This window comes from Salmo trutta, chromosome 26 (assembly GCF_901001165.1).
Source record: "Salmo trutta chromosome 26, fSalTru1.1, whole genome shotgun sequence".
NCBI classification, from domain to species: Eukaryota; Metazoa; Chordata; class Actinopteri; order Salmoniformes; family Salmonidae; genus Salmo; species Salmo trutta.
In genome coordinates, this window is record NC_042982.1 from 9,726,752 (window position 1) to 9,745,414 (window position 18,663).

Sequence of the window (18,663 nt, forward strand, 5' to 3'; positions counted from 1 at the left end):
GATATAGGTTTTGATGGAGGAACAGTCGCAGTACCTTTGTGTGGTCAAGTGTGCATGAGAACATGAACAAACATCGAAACAATAGGTTGCTAAACAAACAGTGCGATTCTGGCACGCACATTTTACACAGTTAATAATCACTGAACTATTGCTGGTTTAGTCAGGCAGTAAATAGTTCAGTATTCTTCTCTTTTGACCTCTGAATATCTTTTCTCCAGGGTCATTCTCTGATAAACTTTGAATAAAAAAAAATACTTCACATAAATATTTGGTCGTTTCCAAATTGTTTTGCTTTGAAAATGAATACTTTAGACCCATCGCTGTACCTTTAAAGGGGCAATCTGCAGTTACTACATCCACTAATGGTATTATAAGTGAATGATATAGACTAAACTCATTGTTTCTTGACGAGTATAAATGGCCCACGAGTTTAGTTCAAATGTTGTAACCCATCAGAAGCCAAACTATAAGCTTGTTTGTTCAATGTTTGTAAACAAAGTATATGTCAACAAACACTGTATAGCCTCAAAACATGGTTAAAACTATCATTTTGATATCATGGATGGTCAGTCCTTGCATCCATAGCTCGGTCTGTGCATTTGAGTGTGTTTAAATTTCTCCGGGCAAATCGCTTAATCTTTTACCGAAACAGTGGCGGGGAATGGGAAAATGCGTCAGCGTCAGCGACAGACATCATTTTCCAAGTGTTTAGTGTTTCGCCCGTGTTTCCGAGCTCACAGCGCAGTCGACAGACAGTGGGCGAGCCGGATGCTAATTTGGTTCAATTCCCTGCAGAGTAGTTTTAAGCTTCACATGTATCTCAGTGCTACTGGGTGGAGGCGCCTCTGTCCTACAAACTTTATGGATTCCTCTACAAACCTGTAATTTTGAAATACGCTCTGTATTTGGCGTTTAAAGGCCATTTCACTTGCGCACGGGATCTAGACAATTAACCTTCACTGAAAAAAAATGATTCCCCGAACGGTAAGATTCTGCTTTCATTATTAATCCCAGTGATAGTATTTATTAATGGTCTCTATTGCATTGGCAACTTTGTAGTCTGCATTGATAAAGAAATGCGTGAGATACTTTTTGAGCACGAGTTATCTAAAAAAATATTGTTATTTTTAAGTGGTTTAGCTCAGTGTGAGGCACATAAGCCACTTGCTAATAATTGTGCATCATTTGCCCAATTATGTGTAACATGATTACAATTCGGGGAATTCAGGCGTCCAGGCTTATGCAATGCTATTTAACATGATCAGAAAGCAGACTTGCGCCTGGAGGAATTGATTTTCGACCTAATTACAAAATATATTGATCATTATCACAGTGAAAATGTATTATAAATTGTAGGCTATATTATTCTTATTATTAGTGGGTAGTAGGCCTAGCGATATGTATATTATTAGAGTATACTTTGTATTGTATATGTTACACTTAATATTTTATATTGCTACATGTTATTCGTTTTCTTATTATGATTTTTCGTTTTCCTTTCCGTTAGACCTATTTATCTGATATGGGATGGTTACATTTTTGTTTCATTTTCAAAATGACAAGTTTTCAAACGCCAGTATGCTTGTTGTCACATCAAGATTATGATAAGTGGTCGAAAGTTGATACTTTGGAAATAACAAATCATGGTTGTGCATGCCGGCTGCGGGTAGGCTTCATCTCTGTGCCTTGCGCACAGCTTGCGCTCTCTACCCATGACTTTGCTATTGACAGCTCAAGTGCAGAATAATTGGAAGGCGTTAGTCTGGTGTCATTTTTTTTAACCGTTAAATGTATTGGTTGAACAAAAAAGCTGAAATGTCTTTGGTTTGAGGCCCGCGTGTGGTTTCACCTATTTGCTGTCATAGACTGTACAATTATTTGTGTGGCGTGGTGAACAAGCTTTGAATGTGGAGAAGATCTTTGAAAGCAACAAACAACGGAAACCTCCGGGGCGTTTTACGAGAAAGCGTATAAAACATTATTGCTCTTTTGTTGAGGTTTGAGGTGAGTTCAGGGGTTATTCAACACATGACCTCAATTTTTTTTAAAATAAGAGTTAATTACAGATTTAGTTATGTGATGTGTTCGAAACTGGTTATCCAAGTTGTTATAGCAAGTAGCTGCAAGAAGTTCATATCTACAGGTGAATTCTTCTTCAAGAGGCAATGATGAATTCCTGACAAAAGACAACTGGTCACTGACTTGCATCATTTTGCTTAGATTAGTTGTTATGATCACTATGATTTATGTTTAGAGATGTTAGTTCGGAGTAAAGTGTCCGTACAGTACATTGCTGATAGGCAATCACAGATTTGGCTGAATGACAGTTTTGATGGACTGTTACATGTGTTTTCCTTCACCCTCTGCTCTCCACCCTCCTGTTAGTGGTAGGGGGTTTATGCAACACAAACCTTGGCTTCCATTGTCATGCTGCAACATACAGTACTGTTCATTATTTTTTAGACCAGTGCTGTTTCCTTAACATCATCCCCAAACACAATCACCTCACTACCACTGCCTCTTACTGGTAAAGCATGCAAGCAAGATGATAGTACTTTTACTTTTTGAACATGTGAGAACAAAGCACTGGGTAACAGCTCAGCATGGCTCATTGCTTCTTCTTTGGTAGCAGGTGCTGTCAGAAGGTTGTTACGTGCAGTGCATATACACAAATTTTTACGGTACTTGGAAATCTTGATGTGTTCATATTCACAGAGATCACCACAGGCTACACAGACACACATCAACTGAGCAAATCACATGCACATATACTGACTCTCCATACCTGTCTCTCTCAAACACACTCTCTCTGTCTTTCTCACTCTGAGAGAGAGGATCACGGACGCCAGTTGTAGTAACAGTCCTGTTATGTAAAATGAGAGCTCTTTCTGTCGGGGGTGTCAGTGTTAATTGGGCTGGCACCTAATGGCTCTGTGTGCTCCTCTGTTAGAGGCACAAACAGTTGTGTCGTGTGTCTGTCAATGTACTGGCCCACCCACCTGACACCACTCAGAATGACGGGGTTGTGACATCAGGCGCTCCATGAATGTGGTGCCAAGGGGTTCACGGTTTAGAGCAAAGGAATTTCATACCAGCAGGGGCATCTGGTTGCTGGGATATGCCACAGCTCCTATACTTTACAAGGAGTCCATGAGTACATTACTGTAATGCTTTGGTTCGCTTGGCAAACATCAGTGGCTTGGGGCCTCCCGAGTGCTAGAGGCGTCACTACCGATCCGGATTCGATCATGAGGCGGCGCACAACAGGCCCAGCGTCGTCCGGGTTAGGGGAGGGTTTGGCTGGCTGGACTGTCCTTGTCTAATTGCGCTCTAGCGACTCCTTGTGGCGGCCGGGCGCATGCACGCTGACTTTGGTCGCCAGCTGTAAGATGTTTCCCGATGACACATTGGTGCGGCTGGCTTCTGGGTTAAGCGAGCAGTGTGTCAAGAAGTAGTGCAGCTTGGCGGGGTCGTGTTTCGGAGGATGCAAGGCTCTCAACCTTTGCCTCTCACGAGTCCGTACGGGAGTTGCAGCGATGGGACAAGACTGTAACTAACAATTGGATATCACGAAATTGGGGAGAAAAAGTGGTAAAAAATAAATAAAATAAAAGTAAATAAACATCAGTGGCTTGCAACTTCTTTAAAGAGAATCCCCCGGAATTAGTGTAGACGGATACAAAATGGATGTCTTGAGCAAATAAAATAGTGTTATCTGAAGTACAAAGTAAAGTGTGTGTATGTGTGTGTGTGGCATTGCCCTATTGCACCTGGATGAAATAGATTTTCATTCTTCCACTGCCTTATTGTGTCCTGAGTCCTGACCTATTTGTGCTAACAGTGAGCCAAAATTCCAATATTTCTAATTTCATTTTGTCACGTCCTGACCATAGAAAGATGCTATTTTCTATGGTAGAGTAGGTCAGGGCGTGACAGGTTTTTTTTCCTATGTTTTCTATTTCTATGTTTAGGTTCTAGTTTTGTATTTCTATGTTGGGGTTTTGTTTGGGATGATCTCAAATTAGAGGCAGCTGGTCCTCGTTGTCTCTAATTGGAGATCATACTTAAGTAGGGTTTTTTCCACCTGGGTTTTGTGGGTGATTCATTTTGAGTTGTGTATGTGTTCTTCTCTGCGTCACGTTTTTTTTTTTTTCAGTATATTTATGTATTGCATAGTTTCACAGTATAAATAAAATGTGGAACGACACACACGCTGCACTTTGGTCCTCTTCTCCTTCCTACGACAGCCGTGACAAATTTAATAGATTGTATTAAAACATGTACACGTAAAATCTAGGGAGAATGTCAATGCGTGTTCAAGGTTTTCTACTTTTTAAGATTATAAAATGTATCTGTCCTTGAATATTATCAATGATCTTCCAAACATGTTTTTAATGATTTGTTTGTGATTTTCCGTAATGAATAGTGTTTATGTACCGACATCAAGACGGGGAAAAGTCTCTAAGGGAGATTTCCTTTTTATCTTGTTTGCCATCTTGGAAATACAAGTAAACAACACAAGCATGTTGTGGGTGGTTAGTTGATTACTTTCCTAATTTAAATTACGCATGCAGTATAACCTTTCATTCAGTCATACCCATGATCTGATCAAGCACTCAGGTCCAATAAATCCAATTTGGTCAATGAGGTCAGCATGAATTAGCTGAAGTCTATGGAGTCCCTAAGTTGTACAGAAAGTTGATCGTGGCAGGATAAAGGCCAGTAACACCAACTTTCAGTCAGATAAGCATACGTAAAGCATCTATGAACATCTTATGAGGCAACACCCGGCATAGACATCAACAAAAACAATAAGACAACAGACAACAACAAAAACTGAAAAGCTCGCTTTAAACACCCAATCCTGTTATTCACTATGGAACATTCGCGTCTCCATTTGAAGGGAATACCTTAATTGGAATGCTATTGTTGCAGGTCTTTCTGTTGGCACTTCTACAGTACATGGGAACCCCACAAACAGTTATCCCCTCCTTTCCTTCACCCTCTAACTTAGGTAGACCTCTAAATGGCCTGAGGGGTTTGGTTTGTTTCTAATCCTCCTCTATCGAGGATGTGCCAAGGCATAGCCCTGCTGCAGCCGGGCTGAAGGCAAACAGCGCATAGAGCTTTTCTTATCTGCGTCGTGTAGAGAGGGAATCTGAGGTATTAGTGCAAGTATGAGATCTGAATCTCTTTACCCTATTAAGGACGATATTGGGATGTGAAGCAACACACAGAGCTCCAGAAGTCCAAGCTTGTGTTTAGAAGCTATGGAGTTCTCATGAATGTACTGTCTCTCTTATTACCTCTTTTCTTGCCGCGCCAATTGTTCATGTTAGATTCTTCTTTGATATGAGTCTTTGGTCTCGACAGAGTAGGGGAAGTCCTGTTTGTTCTGTTGACAGTAGGCAGGCTATTGCATTTATAGGGAAACATTTCTTATCATGTTTACTCAGTCCTCCATATTTCACCTTTGAATTTACTGATCTATGGTTTCTACAGCCTAAGGTACTCCCAGGGAATGTCTGCTTAATGATTAATTAACTGTCTTGCCAAGTCATGGCTGCCATGTCATGTGTTTGAGTACTAATTAAAAGGACTAAGGCCCACTTATGAGGAAACATCTGCCTATCATCAAGCCTTCAGGACAGAGAAAAATAAACATGGGAATTTAATGATGCCTTCCTCTTTTATTTGGCAATGTGGTTGCCTCAGGACTTATCAGGGAAGGATCCTAATGTAACCTATCTGTTATGAGATGTCAGACATTGCTATTGTTTGTTTTATCATTATTATCACATTTCAAGGTAAGACCCAGATGCAGACTGTGTCGAAGTAACAATGTTTATTACAACAACAGGGGCAAAGGTGCAGGACGACAAGCAGGCAGGCTCAGGGTCAGGACAGGCAGAAGGGGTCAAAGCCGGGAAAAACTAGAAAACAGGAACTTAGACAAGACAGGAGCAAGGGGGAAAATGCTGGTAGGTTCTATGAACAAAACGAACTGGCAACAGACAAACAGAGAACACAGGTATAAATACACAGGGGATAATGAGGGGAGATGGGAGACACCTGGTGGGGGTGGTGACAAGCAAGTGTGTGTGTGTGTGTGTTCGTGCGTGCATAATAATAATACATGTAATTTGTATAGCGCTTTTAATTAGAAAGTTATCTTTTTTTTTTACAATTGTATACAATAAAAACAACACATTTACAATCAAGGCAAGTAAAATAGAGATGGTGTGCTAGTGCTAAATAGATTATGGATTGGGACTATAAAAATAGTCTGTAGAAGTGAGTTTTAAAGTGGGTTTTAACCTCTCTGGGCTAGGTGGGACGTTTGCGTCCCACCCTAGTCAACAGCCAGTGGAATCCCGTGGCGCGAAATACAAATACTTCAATTCAATTTCTCAAACATATGACTATTTTACACAATTTTAAAGACAAGACTCTCGTTAATCTAACCACACTGTCCGATTTCAAAAAGGCTTTACAACGAAAGCAAAACATTAGATTATGTCAGCAGAGTACCCAGCCAGAAATAATCAGACACCCATTTTTCAAGCTAGCATATAATGTCACAAAAACCCAGAAGACAGCTAAATGCAGCACTAACCTTTGATGATCTTCATCAGATGACACACCTAGGACATTATGTTATACAATACATGCATGTTTTGTTCTATCAAGTTCATATTTATATCAAAAACCAGCTTTTTACATTAGCATGTGACGTTCAGAACTAACATTCCCACCGAACACTTCCGGTGAATTTACTAAATTACTCACGATAAACGTTCACAAAAAACATAACAATTATTTTAAGAATTATAGATACAGAACTCCTTTATGCAATCGCGGTGTCCGATTTTAAAATAGCTTTTCGGTGAAAGCACATTTTGCAATATTCTGAGTAGATAGCCCGGCCATCACAGGCTAGCTATTTTGACACCCACCAAGTGTGGTACTCACCAAACTCCGATTTACTATTAGAAAAGTTTGATTACCTTTGCTGTTCTTCGTCAGAATGCACTCCCAGGTCTTCTACTTCAACAAGAAATGTTGGTTTGGTTCCAAATAATACATAGTTATATCCAAATAGCGGCGTTTTGTTTGTGCGTTCAAGACACTATCCGAAGGGTGACGCACCGGCGCATATCGTGACAAAAAAATTCAAAATATTCCATTACCGTACTTCGAAGCATGTCAAACGCTGTTTAAAATCAATTTTTATGCGATTTTTCTCGTAAAAAAGCGATAATATTCCGACCGGGAGAAGTTGTTTTCGTTCAAAGACTCAAAGAAGAAAATGGACTCTTCACGTGCATGCGCGCGCCCGTCTCATTGTTCTCAGATCGACCACTTACAAAATGCGCTACTGTTTTTCAGCTAGTAACTGCAGAGTCATCATTCAACGTTCTGGCGCCTTCTGAGAGCCTATGGGAGCCTTAGAAAGTGTCATGTTACAGCAGAGATCCTCTGTTTTGGATAGAGATGACAAAGAAGGCCAAGAAATGGTCAGAGAGGGCGCTTCCTGTTTGGAATCTTCTCAGGTTTTGGCCTGCCATATGAGTTCTGTTATACTCACAGACACCATTCAAACAGTTTTAGAAACTTTAGGGTGTTTTCTATCCAAATCAAACAATTATATGCATATTCTAGTTACTGGGCAGGAGTAGTAACCAGATTAAATCGGGTACGTTTTTTATCCGGCAGTGCAAATACTGCCCCCTATCCCCAACAGGTTTTTAAGGCCTGTTTTTAAAAGGGGCAAGGGAGCAGAAGTCTTGGTCCCCAATAGTTCGGAGACGTGTCTTGGGGACTTGAAAGTGGCTGGAGTGAAGAGTACGAGGTGGTTCGCTGATTCAGATGAGGTCGCTGATATAGATGGGGCTCAATCCATCAAGGCTTTAAATGCAAGCGTGAGGATTTTATAGTCGATCCTGTAGTTGACCGGTAGCCGGTTGAGTTGGGCTAGGATCGGGGTGATGTGGTCTGACTTCTTGGTTCTGGTCAGGACCGTGGCAGTACTCATCTGGATTAGTTGGAGCCTCTGTAGTGATTTGGCTTGGAGGCCCCCAAACCGCACATTGCCGTAGTCGATCCGAGCGAAGATGAAGTTGTGAAGAGTGTCTCTGCGTATGGCTGGAAGAGTGATGGTATAACCCAGGCAATATTTTTAAGATGGAAAAATTATGTTTTACCTATTTGTTTTATGTCAGCAGAGACAGAGAAGGATCAAACTTGACTTCTAAGTTGGAGATAACAGAGGACAGGTGGATGGCCTGGCCATTGATTGTAGGGCAGATGTTTCCAGCACTGGCAACCTGCTTGGGTGTCCCGATAAGCATAACCTCAGTCTTGCTACTGTTCATCTGGAGGAAGTTCTCTTTCATCCATACCAGTGTAGGCTGCTGAGGGGAGGATGGCTCATAATAATGTCTGGAATGGAGAAAATGGAATGGCAACAAACACATGGAAACCATGTTTTTGATGTATTTGATACCGTCCCACTAATTCCGCTCCAGTAGTTACCATAAGCCCGTCCTCCCCAATTCTTTGTATACATTCTCTTGGAATGTTATCCGCCCTGGTGAACTTTGTGTGGAGATATGTTTTATAAAAGCAGACAGAGAGGAATCTGTGTATCATAGTCCGACTCTCTGTAGACCTACAACCTCTGGTATCTTGCCATCAATGCTCCTCCTGTGTGGTTGAAATTGTAATTGAATCACCCTTTCCTCTTTGGCATTGGGTTATGTCGTGTCTTTGGCTATGCCGGATTAAGTGATATGACATGCTAACTTATAAAATTATTTCTCTGTAATTAATATTACCTGATTAAGCTAATCATGTAAATGTAATTAACTAGAAAGTCGGGGCACCACAGAAGAACGTTTATAGAGCTGTTATCTTCCGAATAAACTCTTAAAATACTTAGTAATATTTTACATCGATAGCAGTCAATATTAACCCTTATCTTATTTTCAGTCTCATCATGAAAGTTGTAAATTCTTGGTTATCTTCACGAACCCTGGCTAACAAGTTGAATCAGCAATACAAAATTGGGTTTAATTATTTATTTACTAAATACCTAACTAATCACACAGAAGTGATCCTAGCATAAATCCTAATTGGATGTTCCGTTGTGCATGTGCGTTTATGCTTACACAATCGCGCATGTCAAGGGAAGAAAACCAAGTATCCTGGCAGATTACAACTTGTTCAGAATGAGTCTGACGTAGTCAGGTAATTTTCAGGTCAATGCCTGGAGGTCAGTCAGAATTGGTGTCAAGGGAGTCTGTAGTAGTTTTTCTACAAGTCACTGTGTCTTCCACTATTGTAGTGGCGGTCGGTATGAAGTCTATTTCATAGCTATGTTATCCACGGAGGAGCTAACCTCACGACGGAAGTACTCTAAGTATTAGACCAGTCGTACGTGGTGTGATCATGGTTCATGACTTCTAATAACTTTTCTCCTGAACGGAGGGTTCTATTTATTAGTGGCATGTGTTAACCATTGGAAGAGTGCAATGGAGATTCCCTTCCCCGTGTTGCACTCTGAGTGACTCCTATGTCGCTATTATCAATAGCAATTTAACTTGTGAGGTTACTAATCCTCTTACTGAGTGTTGCTGGACTGACTGTGGTATTGGTACTGGTATTCAAGGGGTCCAGTTGTCTTACCGATTTATTCTGAAATATTATCTACCGGAACACATGATTGGAGCATATTACTAGTTGTATTGTAGTTGAACCTACACATGGCAAGGAATGATTATTGTTGCCTTTTGTTTTGGAGGTGGACAAGTCCACTGGACTTCCTTTACGACCAGTGTGGTACACCTCAGTACTATCTTAGATGTGTTCTAAGATAATCCCCGTCTAGGGGCCTGTCTGCTCCTCACTGTTCTCATAGGGGAGTTTACAACTAGATTTGATTTATGCTCTGGCGGCCTCGCACGGTGTTGTCCGTAGTCTCGACCCCCCCCACCGGCCTCGATGAGGCTCATCATGGGTCTGGGCTACTATTCCCCCCCTTTGTGTCTCGGGACCCCCTAACCAGCGGGTGGTGTTGGTGTCCGAGGCGCAAACGAAAAGGTCGGACCCTATGTACGAGTTGTCAGTGGCCGCATTATTATGAGAATGGCTGTAACCTTTCAACCAAATCTCCTGGTGTTTGTGCTTCCACACCCTCAGTGGCTGTCGAGGTCTGTCAGTCACCACTGCGTCCGCGTGTGGCGACCTCTTCAGTACCTGCAAACTGAGACGAGGATATCGGTCTGTGATATCACAAAGTGTTTCACCAGTGGGAGTCATCGGGTCAGTTGCTGGACTGACGCCATTAGTGTCATTGTAAGGGGTGACAGTCCCCAACAAAGCAGAAGGTGTATCATCGGAAGCAGAGTGTACTCTGCACATCAATGTTTTTCTTGCTGAGACGGCCGCAGTGCTTGCGGAAGTGTCCGAAGGGCCAGAGAAGTTCGTCTCTACTACCGTATTGCACGACTGCAAGAAGGAGGGAAGTTGCTCATTCACAGAGACAGCTGGCTCGAAATCATGAAAAGAATGGTCAATCAGATTGGCTGATGGAATGTGTCGAGATATCGTAATATCTCCTTGGATCGGATTCTGCACCAAGAGGTTTCTACACGTCTTTTTCCCAAGGGGTGCATTTGACAGATACCCCTCGTGAAGGACTGCGTTGCAGCTAGCGTTAGGGGAAGACAGTGTGGTCAGTGGAGAAGGCACTGTGGCCTGTGACCATACCTGGTTGGTTTTCCAATCCATCAATGGGAGTAATCGATCCATCAAGTCTGCTCCAAGTAGCAGGGTTACAGTTTCGAGGCTGGTAACATACACAGGGTGAACGAGCGATACGTCCTGGAAGTGTAGTTTCAGCATGACTCTCAATGTGAGAGGCGAGGTAGTCTGAGTGACCCCTCGAAGTGTAGTGTCGCATCGTTCCACTTTTAACCAACGTTTAGTTGGCTTCAAAGCCCTTTTGAGATCATCAAACAATGTTTGAGAGATGAGTGATATTGTCGCACCCGAATCAATTAGCGCATGACAAGCTAAGCAGTCCTCCAGGACTGTTTCCAGGTATGGCCGTTTAGATTCGTGGTTAGTGGACATATTCCCCACAAAGTGGAGTGGTCGTTCGCAACGACGTGATGTGCCATGTCTGTTCCAGATGGAAGCAGATTGACTTTTCCGATTTTGAATGGGCTTGGCTTTAACGAAGCGGTTGACCTTTATCTTCGCAACTATTGTATCGGAGTCTATAGACAGAGCCCGGGGGCTTGTTTCTTGATCAAGCGGGCCCTGGATAGGGTCTTGAATGAGAGCGGGAGAAATTTGAACTGTAACGTCCTTGCTATGGGTGTTAATTCCTGCGGACCTGGTGTCCGGTAATTCCCCGTCTAGTCCTTGTGACTTATCTTTTACCCTTTTCTCAAATTGTTCTCGCTTAAGTTCTTCCCATAGTGGGACTTCTGGAGAACATTGGTCTACGTTTTGATCGTCCTTCAACCCTTTGTTACCCTTGTGCTCTGACACTTTTTGTGGGTTGGGTGCAGGAACGTAGCGAACGGGTCGATTGTAGCGGTAGTCATGTTGATGGCTACGTACTTTACAGTTATTTCGACCGCGGAGGTTATTGGAATCATGGTTTCGTGGTAGAAACTGTTGTTGTGCGTCATCTCTCGACGCTCCAATACCTGATAATGCACCTTCTAACTGGAGTGAGTGCTCCTGGTTAAACTTCAAAACCGAGTGGTCAGGGCTCTTAGCGTTGCGAGCTTTTGATGCCTCAAAAGCTGTGCTTGCAAGCTCTCTGAGTTGTAAGATAGGCAAAACAACGTGGGCTGCAGGGCCCAAGTTGGTAATGAAGGTGGGATACATGTTCGACAGAAACATTTGTTTGAATGGTAACAGCTCTTCCATTCCTGTTTCCGTGAGTAGGCCAAAGTAAGCTGAACGAAGCCTATGATAGAAAGCTTGTGGGTGTTCGTTCCGAGCTTGTTTGACCGTGTTAGCCAGTGAGCTATCGTGTTTGCGAGTCGCAGAACCACTGAATTCTAATTTCAAAGCTGTGGCAAGTTTAGCGTAGTCATTTAGCACGTGTTGCTGTTGTAGGCGAATGAACCTCGTCACGTGTCTATTCGACGTTCGCTTCAACAGGTAAACCCTGTCAGAACCCGTAGCGTTCGGGTAGCCACCCAACGCGTCCTCTATGTCAGCTAGGAACGTCTCAGTATCGTTTGGCTGACCTGGAACGGGGTCAAAGGTGGGGAAATTCTTGACGAGTTTGTCAAGGTATTCCGCACCAAGCGGGCGGAGAGGATTGGCCTCATCCTGTGGAGAAATTGGAGCCGACAGGCCAAGAGGAGAAGCCAAGCTTTGGCTTTGTTGGCCAAGAGGCTCCATGTTACTCAGTGCCGAATGGCCAAGAGGAGAAGACTGAGGGACACATGATGGAGGCAATGTCTGAAACCTATCATCTTCACTCCTTTGAGTACCGGACTCCGGTTGCTTGGATGGGTAGTCATGCTGTAGAGCGTGACCATTCTGGACTTCCTCCAGATGGTACCTAAGGGTGGTCTTCTGCTGCATTGCAGAGTCCACTTGAGCGCTTAGAGTACCAATTTTGGACACGTGAGTGTCACACCTGCTCCTTTCGGTCTCAAACTTATCTGTCATGGTTTGCAGATAGAGGTCTCGAGTACGGAGCGAGAGATTCAGTGATGAGATTTCCTCTGCTTGCTTAGAAATCAATATTTCCATCCTCATCACCTGAGTTCTCTCATCATTCAATTGGTCAGCGACTTCAATAAGTTCTGCTGATTTATCATCCAACTTTGTCACTGTGTTCATTAACTGATCGTCTTTGGTCTGCAGCGCTTTGAGGAGCACCGTGTTATTTTGAGTAACAATCAACAAAACAGCATGTATGTTGTCAAGTTGAGTGCTCCTGTTTGTAGATAACTCTTCAGATTTATCTAGTTTGGCGTGGACATCATCGTATTTAGTTTTGGCTAAATCGAGTTGTTCCTGTAGCATATGATTTTGTTGAAGAGCTTGTGCTCGTTCATCATCATAAGTATTTGCAATTACTTTTAATTGTTCCGATTTCAAACGCAGTTCCTTGACTAGCAGAATGTTTTCATTTCCTGCTTTTGTCAATAGTTACTCAGTTCTCTCCACCTGTGCCCTCATGTTAGCCATGTCTTGCACGTGCTTCAGCTGTGCACTGTGGTATTGGATCGATACCAACCTTTGATGGCGATACATAAGTGCTAAAGTGGAGAGAACCGTCACAAAGCCTGTGTTTGATGGTTGATTTTGGACAGCGTTCGCAATTTCGGCTGATTTTTCACTAATGGCATAATTAGGGTTGGTTTCGCTGCTGAGGTCAGAGATCAATCCTTTTATGGGTTGAGATTCACTAATTAGTGGAGGAGTGGTGACCACCTCCTTTGGTAGCTTGCACATTATTAGAAAAATTTAGAGGAAAAATGTTCCTATTTTTTTTCAATGTTTGGGTTTGGAATTCATTGGAAGCTGCAAAGACAAGTTTAATCTATTTATAGATGTTGACGAACCATCAGTACTGTACCAGTAATGTGGAAGTTGGATGTGAATGAATTTGCAAAAGCAAATTGAATGAATTAATCAATGCCAATGATTAATCCTACCTGGGTATTAAACTTGAATTAACCTGAGGTTGCTTCATCCAGGTTAATATGGGAAGTTTAAAAGTGTCTCATTTGATTGCAAGAACATTAAGGTTTGTTCAACAATTTAACTTATTAAATTGAATGAGATGATAATCCAGACAATCTCCATTGATTCGATATCATAAGTGTAAACAGTAGACTAAATGTTGGGAACACCTCCCACTATGGTACACTTCTTCCTTGGGCTGAAGCCACATGGGATTCCCGCTGGGGCGGGACTTCTGTCAGTACTGGATTACTGAATGGGTTTTGCAAAAACCAAATTTTACTGATTGATCAATTTTAATGATAAATCAAACCTGTATAGGCTATTTGGGATTTAAACTTCATCTAGGTTAATGTGGAAAAAAGATTACAATGTCTCATTTAGAAAACTCATCAATTTGGATATTTTTATTTTTTAAAGATCCACTTGAGAATGTAAATCTGGCAATTTCACTTATTAGTTTAATTGAATAAGACATCGATATCCGTCTGGATATCATGAGTAACGACTTGAGTGTCACCTGACTAATTATTTGAAGAAAAGTACTGGTGACTCTCATAGGGGAGTCTGCTGGCACACGTTGAAATCAACGGAAGTACCCAGGGCAGGACTTTCGTTCCGCAAGTCGGATGAATTACAATGTGGCACAAACAAAATGGCTGTTTTCCCTTTTGTTAGCTTAGCATCTCGAGCAAGCTAATGCTACTTGATGCCTGAAAAATGCTCACATAGGATTCCCTTGGCAAGGGAAAGGTTTTACTTATAACGTATTATGTTCAAACCCTTTTCGGCGATATTTGACGATGTTTTAACCGGAACTCGCGGTAAACAACAAAATGCACCGTGGTCTCCTCGCATCGAAACGCGAGAGACAGACAGAGAGATACTTATAAACTGGTCAAGCTAATCTCTCCTAAATTTCAATCGGCTGGGTCTTTGTCCTCGCTCGAGAAATTAATAATGACCTAGCCAACACGCGTCTGAAACGCGCGAGGCAGAAATAGCCCAGCGTTTGGCCAAACGCGCTATTTATCAGATAGCTTTATCAGCCCTCATACAGAACTGTATAGGGTATGCTACCCACTGACTACCTCAGAGCACAACACTGAGGCGATTCTCCAGAGCACACGCGCACCAATAATTCCGATCTACAATTCCCATAATGTATATAATCAACTTGGTATATTATGTAATCTGCTTTTCAATTTTATATAGGCTGAATCAAAATGAAAGCTTCATCCTATTTTAGATTCCTCGCACGGCTCCATTTGTATTATCACATTGACCCAACGTGCGTCTTAGTTTTAGAGTCCTCTCAGGGGGCGCCATAAATGTCTGTTCAGACCCTTTTCGGATCATTGAACAATGTTAAATTCTTAGGAAGCAGAGTATACTCTGGGCTAACAGTGGAGAAGGCACTGTAAAATTGGGTTTAATTATTTATTTACTAAATACCTAACTAATCACACAGAATTACAAATACACAGAATACAATGATGTCATACAGAATTCGCCCTGGTGAACGGAGCCTGTATCATGGCTGGTTACACAAAGGAAAGGGGGGTTGGGCTTGAATGAAAGAGCGGGAAGATTTAGGAACAAAGAAACAGCAGCTATGCTATCGTAAATACATTATCTTATGCATTCTAAATTACCGCCCATTTGGAAAAGGAAAATGCAATAAATATTTACTCTGAGCTGCGCTTCGGTAGATTGGTCGTAGATGCTGGCCGGGTTGGCCAACAGATCTTCCTGTAGTGTGGCAAATTGGATACGTGGTGGTATCTTCGTCTGGTTGTTAGACTGGATCCGTCGTCCGTCCTTTCCTAGCCCACGTTAGCAGCGCTAACTCAACGGCTAGGAAGTATCACTTCTGTAGTGAATAAGCTCAAAGTTCATACCAGTTCATACCATAGCTCACGCCGAGGTTGGCTTAGTTCTGTTCTTGATATGTGTCTGTCCTTCTAACGTAGAGGCTGCAGTCCTCACGTACTGGAACACGTGAATGTCTTTTCGTCCAAAGCTTATATAGTGGAGAGGGGGGAAGGAGGCGCCCCATCGTTTATAACCCCATGTCTCTTCACAGGGTTGGCCACTGATCGGCAGGGCACTTTCCTTATGAAAACCCAATTCTCTCATTTGGAAGCTAAAATTACATTTAATCTCCTAACAAACAATTTCAATATCAAACATTTCAATTGCATAACAATTCCATGTGACTCTGATAACTAGAGGGTGTATACTTTCTCAGGTACAGTTTATGTCGTCCTGTCATCAATCATAATGTCTCAGATAACAATGAACTGACATACATACTCATTACGTTATCAAGCATATTTCCAACTGGTTTTATTATCAAAAGATGGTTCCTTTTCCCCATTTGTTTGATGTTCCCAGACTCTCTATATTTAACACAGGCTATTCAAGTCCTTCAGTAGGGTCAGAGAGAGAGGGGAATGGAGAAAGGTATTTATGGGGGGGTCATAAACCTTACCCACAGGCCAACGTCATGACAGTTATATCATGATTTATCAGGAAAATAATTTGAAGTAGCCTCAATCTATTATGTATGCATACACACAATAATGAGAAAACAATATTTGACATCTCATAATTAGGGCCAAGATGTTTACCTCTTTTGCGCACCAATTTTGTGATATCCAATTGGTAATTACAGTCTTGTCCCATCACTGCAACTCCCGTACGGACTCAGGAGAGGCGATGGTCGAGAGCCATGCATCCTCCGAAACACAACCCTGCCAAACTGCACTGCTTCTTGACACACTGCTCGCTTAACCCAGAAGCACCAATGTGTCGGACGAAACACCGTACACTTGGCGACCGTGTCAGTGTGCATGCGCCTGGCCCGCCACAGGAGTTGCTAGAGCGCAATGGGACAAGGACATCCCGACCTGCCAAACCCTCACGGCGCTGGGTAAATTCTGTGCCGCCTCATGGTTCTCCCAGTCGCAGCCAGCTGCAACACAGCCTGGGATCAAACCCGGGTCTGTGGTGACACCTCTAGCACTACGATGCAGTGCCTTAGACCGCTGCACCACTCGGGAGGCCCGAGGCACTGTGCTTTTACCGGTATTTCCAGCATTGTCCACTAGTGTTGCAGCAGGTAAGAAATCCTAGGAAACGTTCTGAAATTGACACAATCAGTTAATCAATGTTTGATTGTGCGTGCGTGTTCGGTGGGGGGATTGCCCAAGCCTGGGGAAGCGTAGCTCTGCGAATCTTAATCGCACGTAACCTATTATTTGGCAGGGAATACTATTTGTGGATCAGTTATTCTACTTCTCAATTTGCTCAAGCTGATCCTCTCCAATGGACTCAGAAGATGTCGCAAAAAAATAGGTCAATTTGGGGCAGTTAAAGTGGAGAGTCAATGAAACCAACCATGGAAGTATATTGGAGCATATTCCAGGGGTAGCCCCGACTGGGACTCGAACCCAGGTCCAGTAACTATCATGCCAACACCTTAACCGTTACTGAATGTTTCCTAGGATTTCCTACCTGCTGCAACACTAGTGGACAATGCTGGAAAAAACGGTAAAAGCACACTGCTTCAAAAGTGCCCCAAAACACCTGGCCCAAGAGAGATGAGATGTCAGACATTGTGTTTTATCTTTATTGTGTGGGTGGGTGGGTGCGTGCGTGTGCTGGCTGGCGTGCCTGTGCATATCTGCATGCATGTCTTTGCCCATTTCTGTGTACTTTGCCATACAGTATACCGGTATCTGTGCGTAAACAGTGCCATGTGGAAATGACAGCTCTCTCTCTGAAGTAAAAATCATTCAGTGGTTACTATGTGGATCCCCCCCATCCCTCCCTCCCCTCTTCTACACAACAAGATGATTGAAAAATGGATGTCACACAGGGAGAGGGGCCTACGGGTCCACAGCTTCTTGTAACCTTCCACTGCTCATCAGAGCTCTGATCTGCCACAGAGATACTACAGCAGCAGGAATTCAACAACAATTCCTCTCCTCTTCCCTTGCAGGCTATCGTACTGAATCTGAATTTGAAAAGGCATTAATGCGTCTTATCGCTGTAGATTCCATCATCCATGCACCACACATTTCATTTTTGAAATATGCTGGCTACATGTCAAAGTGCTAATGCATAGAGAAGGTTTAATTGTTCCCCACTTCCTGTGTCTACAGCAGTGTAAAGGGAGCAGTGGGTTGTGCTGGCTTGCACCAGCTTGCCGTAGCTAGACGGCCTCTGTCTGTCTGAAACCGATCGGATCTGGTCCCACCCGTATTTCCCCTAGTTATGCACACAAGTTTGAATCTTTCCCCCGTTTGAAGCTGCCGTGCTTCCAGACCTTGGTTAGTGTTATTACCTTAGTTACAGACAATGGGTTGGAGGGGCCACAAGGGCCACTGGACTGGCCTGAAATAGCCCTGGTGTTAAGGAGACCCAGTAGCCTAGCTCTGATCCTCTTACACCTCCTGCCCAAACCGTTTCCCATTTGACCATGATGGAGAGGGTCACACGCCATCCACCCTGTTTTTAAAAGCATGTCTGCCTTTGAGGACAGAAAAACAGTGACAGCGCTGGTAAGAGACAGTCTGCAAGTTATACGCAACCAACCCCTGGCTCATGTGCTTCCTATTACTGTCGGTGAAAGATACCAGCTTCCACGGACACAAGATTAACTGTATTGTAGAAACTTCGGGAAATAGGAAAAAAACTACATGAAAAACTGTGGCGCAGTTTAGATATCACAACTCACAACTGACCAGACATCCTTATACCTTGGGTTTCCCTTGTTTTCATTCTCAAAAGACTGTGACTCTACTCTATATCACCAGGCTGGCATTGAAACATGAGGTCATTGCCATGGTAAGTAGACCTGAAATACAATAAATAAATAACCGTCTAGATCTGTGCACTATAGACACTATATCAGCCAATTCTCCAGGCTGG

At 42.9% G+C, this 18,663-nt stretch overlaps 1 protein-coding gene across 2 annotated transcripts in view; it reads left to right on the plus strand.

The window, feature by feature from the left end:
- The first annotated feature begins 742 nt into the window (after positions 1-742).
- The window catches only part of LOC115163050 (glucagon receptor), a 34,631-nt gene continuing 16,710 nt past the window's right edge, over positions 743-18,663 (plus strand). For both annotated transcript variants that reach the window (XM_029714642.1, XM_029714643.1), the window contains exon 1: positions 743-984. The gene's annotated coding sequence lies outside the window, so the exon portion shown is untranslated. The remainder of the gene's footprint in view (positions 985-18,663) is intronic.